Genomic DNA, 8,077 nt, shown 5'->3' with positions numbered 1-8,077 from the left:
TGTGGCTCTAAAAAGAATTTATCATGAGTCACGTTCTGAGGTGCGGTGACTCAGACATGAGGAAGAATTACTATATAGCCACTAATAATAGATAGATGATTAAATTTACAGATGACATCCTTCATGATGAAAAGCAGAGATGAGAGATGAACCAGAAGACACGAGTAGAAACTATTTGGAAGTGTGTTTAAAGCTGAGAATAAGAGGCTCTTCTATACACTTACCAGAGGCTGTTTATCTACATGCGGTTTAGTGAATTTTAGTGCATATAATATGTCAACAGCTACAGATAACTTAATAATACTTTAATAGACCACTGACACAGAATATCTCATACAGCATTGCTAACCCTTAGGAAGTGTATCTGTCTCCTGTAGATTGAATTGGTACCTACCTAGTACCTTTTCTGAAATACCTTTAACCAAATGCAATGTATTCTCATACAATATTTAAATTGGTACAATGGTAGAAAAGGGAACATAATTTAATTATCCCTCTGCAAGTCAAATAGTGCATAAAAGTTATGTGGTCAAGTGAATACTAAATTATCTGAATAAAACGTATGGAACAACACGATACAATTTGTCACTTAAAAGATTAAGTGAAAACAAATCCTATGGCTCACAAATTAATAGGAAGACCCTGAAAAATATTATTGTTGTACAAAAGTCATTGTTAATTTATATAATTTGGGGGAACTGGCAAATGAATTGACCATTTTGTAAGGCACTGCAAATAGGACAGTATGTTTCTATCTGAGGTCTGGTTGTGTCTGAAGTCCTGTCCTCTGACAAGTGCTCTCACAGGAACAATAACGCATGGAGGACCCGAAGACCACATGAGACCCTTCCCAGAACATGCCTGCGGGTCAGCTAGCCGGGATGTCGTGGAAAATCCGAACTCAGTTAACCAGCGCAAGTCCAGTGACACCATACATCCCATTACATAACGACAAGGACTGCGCAGGGCTTAGACAGGCGAAACAAATTGTGAATGGAAAAGCGACGAGGAAAGACGCACTAGTAAGCATCTGTCAACACTAGCCTGGCGTGTGAGAGACCTTGAGCGTAGCAGTGGCTTTACACACCTCGGTCGGCTGGGACACAGCTCTTAGCTGAATTCCTGCAAGAAACGGTCATCAACAAATCGACCCCCCCTCCCTCCCTCCCATGGCAACAATCGCTGTGGCCAGCGCCTGCTCCACGCGAGCGGGACACTCCGCTCTTGCCATTGCAGTTGCTTTTGTTCCGAAGCGAGATATGACCAGTTTGGCTTCCACGTGTCAAACACGTTTCACACCCACCACCAAGCCCCTCCCATGCAGGCCTCTCTCTTTCTCTCTCTCTCCAGCTCTCAACTCAGCCCAGTTGCTTAGGTATGTTTTTTTTTAAACCCCAGCATGGTAGATTTTAATTAGTCTTTGTACAGATGGCCCATTAACATTCATTACTTTTGCCTTGAGCAATTAATTACACGTTCAGATCTGGAGAGAGTGAGAAACAGAGGGATGGGCAGGTGAACAAATCACATTTCGTTTTCAATTCGTCTTGTGTTGGACTTCGGTGTAAGAAATAAGTTGTAAGCTACCAGCTCTCCTCTCTGCTTCTCCTCAATCTGTCAGTCCTTTGTAACCGACTGGAGGCTCAAATACATGAGGTGTTTTCCTGTTTTATTTCGTGTCCCAGAACAGGTGTTTAGTTAAAGTGAGAGTTTACACTGGCCCACCCTCACCCTCAACCAGTTCTGACTCGGACCAGGGTGTGAAGCTTCCCAGATCACCGACCCTGTAGTTTTAGAAGGATCTTCACAGCTCGTGTCCTTGATGCTGGATCCGCAGCCGCGTGTGATGGCGTGTAATTGTGGTCTCTGGATAGTTTTCCTTACGGTTCGGATTAATACTAATGTCATGGTCTGACTGAAAAGGGCTATAATAATAATGTTTTTATACTTAGAAGCGCGTTTCAAAGAAGGATTTTGCGTAGAAAACAAATGCACTGCGATTTCTGTTAAAAGACGGAGGGCTGATTTTGGGTGTTGACTTTAGCAAATACAAACGTAACACAAATAAGAAACCTTGGTCTTGTTAGAGAATCCATCACTGTGTTGCTGCTTTTTAACGCGACTTGCTTTGCTTTCGATGCTCCTTCATGTGTGAAAAGCATCTCACTTTGTCCGCCAGAGCCTTACTTATGCACAAAGCGCCGCGGCCTTGAGGTGGTGAGAGTAGGACTACCCAGCCGAGCCGGAGTGCGCAGGCACTGGTTATTCTGCAAAGACCGAACGTTAATTCTGAATGAATCCCATATTCAATACCTGTAAACACTGAAAAATATTCCTACCATCTCGAGAGCAACACAACCCAGTCTCCTTAGACGCTGGTGGTTATCTGCTGTTTGGAACAGACAGGAACGCTTTTTGGATCATAGAAAAAAAATGACACGACATACTGCAATAAATACCTCATTCACGCTACATAAATAATGCGCTGTCACCACAACCGAAAATGAGATAGCGAAATGAGGAAAGTGAAATCACGTGCAGTCGATGTGTTTTGATCGCACAACGTTTAATAATTTGAAAGGGTAAAGGTTGGTAAACATATTAAAATCGTATTGAACACTGAGCGGAAAGTTGCTGGCGTGAAAAATCCTCGCAGTTCAACAGCCCGCTCGAGAACGGAATTCTCCGGGTAACAGGAAGACGACAGCCGCTGCAACAGAAACGAAAACAAATGAGTAAAAATAAGCAAAAAAAAAATGCAAAACTGCATTCAATAATAATTTTAAGAACACAAGAATGTGATAGGCTTTTATTAGCCAAAGAACCATCGGTATTGAAATTAAACAACCCCTACAGCACAACTATCCCTGAGCTCGCCCTCGACACACACTTCCAAAACATAGCTATACATTAATTAATAAATGTGAATGTGTGTGTATCTCAGGATCTTGAAATGAGTTCACACAGAATAATCAAATGAATACATCAATCGTGATTACAATTTTAAGTAGATTAATCAACATAAATATAGCATTTCATATTTGGCGACTGCTTAATACAGTGATAAAAGTAGGTAATTATGCTATTCTTTTTTTTTTTAACCTTATTTAGGTTCCGGTAGGCTCTACGATTTTTCCAGTTAAGACCGGCAAATGTCCAGGGATACGATTCAGCAAGACAAAGTTATCGGTAGGCTTTATGAGTAAAATTAAAGCTTGAAAAAAGTCTGGATTTTTAAAACCACATTAATACTAATCATTGTCAATTATATTTATTATATGCTAGTGGTCTGTTTTATTTTTTGTATTTTTAGCGTGCTTGTCTCAGCATAATTTAATATTTCACATAGAATGCTTTATTTCATGCGCGGGTTTAACTAAGTGAAATAGGTACATATAGAATCACAACGAAGTCATGAACTGAAATAGTCTTTGAAGTTAATGTTGTTTATATCAATTTTACACGAAATAATTTGTTTGTAGTAACAACAATGATCTATTTAAATCGGATACACGTTTTGGTTTCCAAAAGGTCCAGCCCTTAAAGTTTCTTTTTTTCTCCTTGACGGGTCGTGTTTCCCCCTCAAATAGGAGCCACTGAAAGGTTAATTTTAAGAACTAAATTTCCAAGAAAGAGGATACGGCGTACAGATTTATGTATGGCTCAAACGGTTTAGAATTTATCATTTTTCGGTAATTCAGTATACCTATAACCTTAAACCATGAGATTGTTTTCATTTCAAATTTGATTAGCAAAATAACATTTTTATGTCGAACACAACCGATTATAGTAATGGTAGTAATTTGAACTCGTTATTCTAAGAAGATACCATACAAGAGAAATATAAAAACACTTTTACCGTCATCCGCCTCCAAAACATGACAGATCTTCACCTTCTCACCACAATCTTTTGTAGTTTAAGCTTAGAACATTATCATTCTTTAATCAAATTCGAAACTGAAGATTATGTCTATAAATCCTTAAGAATCTCTTAATGAGGTTGAACAACGATGTCCGCGTCACCTATCATAGAAGCCTCGCCTTCATCGGGTTGTTAAGTCTTGCTTCTTTTAGGTACAGCAGCAGACTTTATTTCCTCTGATACCTTGCCGTTCGTCTTAAAAAGGCTCACTCTTTCGAAAGCCCTCTTACACAACTCTCACAGTACAGACCAAATTTAGTCCGATCTTCAATTAACTAACGTTATAGAAAAACGATTTCCTAATGTTCGCGCACAATTTCTTCCAATAAAGCCTGCCTTGGTTTTCTGCACGCCATCTCCACACTTTAAACCGCTGAGTAAGACGATTTTTCCCATTTTATTTCAAGACTTGAACTTAATCCGTCACAGTGTTTAGGTTCAGTATATTTGTGTTATTAATTGTGTTTCTTTTAGTGCTGAATTGTATTAATTACTTTAATTACTACTCACTATATTGAAAAGTCTCAAACGTATCCCGGGAAGACTCGAAACAACCTGTTGAACATAGTACTGCATAGTAAGCAAGTAAGCAGTATTTCTTTAATGTCTAAAGGAAAGTTGTCTTTAGTAAGTAAACTAAACAAGCTTATTTAATTAATAAATTGTATACTTGGTTAGTAAGAGTCTAGTATCTAGCTTATAGGCCAACTGTCTTTATATTTCAGAATATATATATTGCAGAGGAATGATCCTCTGCAAATGTCCTTATTAATATTATTTCTCTTTAGATACTATAAGCCTGGTTTATTTTATAATACCGTACATTGACTGCTTCAGTTCAATCACGTTATTTTTGTGCTGGTCACAAACCAGGTAAAACGGACGAAGGAAAGGAAGGAAATAATTATGACCGCCTTAAACAGATGACTGTGCACTTTCAAGATCTTTTGACTTTTAAACACCCAATCAACATCATGTTCAGTTTGTTTAATTATTTCCCGCTGTAATGATTTTCTAATGCAGCCCCCAGCGTAGACGGGCTGTTACACATTAACTTCATAACCACAACATTAACACAAACACACAACTTCAAAAGCTTAGAAACCTGTGTGTACTGTATTTTGTTTAAAAAACGTTTTATTTAAATCGCCTTTTCCCGAACCTACATTTTATTGGGGATCTATCAGACATCCTGAATGTTGAATGTCTCAAGCTGGAGCTTCCAAATCAATCACCATACTCTTACGGTTGCAATACGGTTGTTATGGAAACATAAAATAATTTAAATTAAAGGCAAGCCCGTTTCTGCCTCTTGTTTTTTTGGTCATGGGTTGAAAAGCTGCGAGTTATGGAGAGCCCAGCGAGCAACAGACCATGAGACAGCTGAAGCAACACTCGCAGAGATGTTATCACTGAGCCTCATTAGGCCTGCTGGTGGAAATTGCTCAAGTGATACTGACCCGCCAGTGTTATCCACTGAGAAATAGCACGGAGACTTTCTTCTGAACCCTTGGGAGGGTCAAACAATAAACACTTCATAACATGCCGACATGTCCTCTAATGTCCGCACCTGACCATTGCTGTCACACAGCTCTGTGACCCACAGATAACTCGCTCCGAATTATTGATTACATCACCCAAATATCGCAGGCCAAAGTGACGTTGCGACTTGGGAAATGACCAAATACGTCCCTTCTTCGTTTACAACACTGAAATGTAGATTTTAAAGGATTTTCCAAGGTTCCACAATAGATATCAAAGATATCTCAATTAAAGCTACTTTTAATACTCTGCTACTGTCACCCAAAACTATAATAATCATGGTTACGATGGGCGAATCCTACTTAAGCTGAAAAGAAAAAAAAACTTATTTCCGTTTAAAGAATTATTCTACCGTTGATCACAGGGACATTTTCAGAACATACGGTGACACACAAACCACATGACAAAAGTGGTAGTCCCACTACAGGGAAGTACATTTAAAACCGAAACCCAAAGCGCTGTCGGATTCTGGATCAAGCTACTCAACCATGCTGTTGAAGACGATTCCTTGGTTATTATTAAGGTTACCTGAGATCGTTGGATCAATTATTAGATCATAACAAGCACAACGGGCTAGATGGGTCCAACGGCCTCCACCTGTTGTACATTTTCTTATATAAACGATTAGAATAACAGTTACTAACGAGAGCCTATTCTACTAAGCAAGCATTGTTTTCAATTTTGTGAGATAATCTTGTCCAGTGAGAGACTTAAAGCTAAATATTTCAAGAAAATACTTGTGTTGCACTCATCTTTCTGCTTGCCTTCGAAGTTGACGTTCTTAGTTAAAAAAAACTAAATTGAGCATTATGCTTTATGAACGCATTAAGTGCGTACTTTTCCACCGGTTTAGCGGTTATTAGGTCGTTGTTATCAGTGGTGTGGAGTATTTACGACCCTGAAGAAAAATGATTCCTTAACGAAAGCAGGAAAATATTGTCAGATTACATCTAGTCCTGTCTCTTTCTAGCTAAAAATGACTCCAGTAAACTGGTCAACAGATATTTCAGAACAATACAAATTACCTTATCATGTCATCACTAATTGCTAAACCCGCACTGCATTTTAATTGGTTAGTCATCTTCGCTACTATTAAAAAAATAAATTAAAAGGAAGCCAAAAAGTCGAGAATTTAGGCATTACAATTTGAAGATGTTAGTTCACTAAATTAATGTCCCATATATATTTATGAATGCTGTCCTGCAAATAAACATTTAAGTAATGTATGTATTGTTTACGTAATGTGTACTGAAAACTATGATGTTGCAGAAATAACAGTAATATTGTAATACTACCTCGCATCACTGTACCAAAGAGTCTAGGACAGATAATGGACTGTTTCGTGACCTTGACCAATCGGCATTACTCATAAGTTGTTTTTACGGTAACAACCTTCAGTAAGTTCACGAGGAAGGACGATAAAACATGTCCCTCTTTAAGAGGCTATTTTCTTCGTTGTAAAAGGCCTGTGGTACGCAGCTATTGAGCGCAGGTCCAGCGCCTTGGCAAGTGGCGTTTAGACTCACGAGTAATAGTGTTTGTGAGCTTCACACCCCCTCTGCAGTGCTGTGGAGAAGGAGAGAAGGAAATCGTGGAGCGGATTACGGAAGGGGTAGGGTGTGAGGGCGGAGAATGACGAAAGCGGGACACTGAAACGCCTTATATTTTAGTGCAAAACAGGAAAGTTGGGATTTTCTAAGTTATTTAATAGCCTTCATAGCAAACTTTAACTCAGATCAGTATCATCGGTCGCTTAAGAGGCGCAAATGCCCGTGGAGAATAAAACAAAAGCCAATTGACCAATATTCAGTCTACATGTAGCAAAGGGCGGCACGATGGCACACTGGTTAGTATTGCTGCCTCGAAGCGCCGGGTCCTTGGGTTCAGTTCCTGGGGTGCTGTCTGCGTGGAGTTTGTACGTCCTCCACGTGTTTGCGTGGGTTTAGTTCCAGTGCTCCGATTTTCTCTTAAAGTCCGCACATACAGTGGCTCCGCGGCTAAGGATCTGCGCCTGTGGCTGGAAGGTTGCTGGTTCAAATCCCGTGGCCGGCAGAGGAATTCTACTCCGTTGGGAACCTGAGCAAGGCCCTTTACCCCTGCTGCTCCAGGTGTGCTGTGCAATGGCTGACCCTGTGCTCTGACCTGAAGCTTCTCTGTCTCATACAGAAAGACAAGTTCCTTATGCAAGAAAATTTTATGTGGTCAATAAAGTGATCTTATCTTATACTGGTAGGTAGAAGGTTGGCCTCTGTAAAAATGAGTCCTGGTGTGAGTGCGTGCATGTCTGTGTCTGTGTGTCTACTCTGCTCCGTCCATGCAGCATCCTGCCTCGCTCCTGTTTCAGGTCCGTCAGCCCTGTTCTGGGTAAGGGGATTCGACAAATAATGGATGTGTGGATATTGAATATAAAAATAAAAAGATGCATGACGTAATCTCTGGTTTAAAACATCTTAAAGTGTGCCTATTTGGAAGTCTGTCCCTTACCGAACCAGACTGGGATTCATTCAATATATAGATGACAGACATGGATAGATTTAAACTCGTCTTTGAGACAACAGCGTTGACGCCAAGTGAATATTCGTGAGGGGATGGTATCGTTCTGTAGTGACGGTT

This window comes from Lepisosteus oculatus, chromosome 1, assembly GCF_040954835.1.
Source record: "Lepisosteus oculatus isolate fLepOcu1 chromosome 1, fLepOcu1.hap2, whole genome shotgun sequence".
In the NCBI taxonomy this organism is placed as follows: Eukaryota; Metazoa; Chordata; class Actinopteri; order Semionotiformes; family Lepisosteidae; genus Lepisosteus; species Lepisosteus oculatus.
This window is presented reverse-complemented; position numbering follows the sequence as displayed.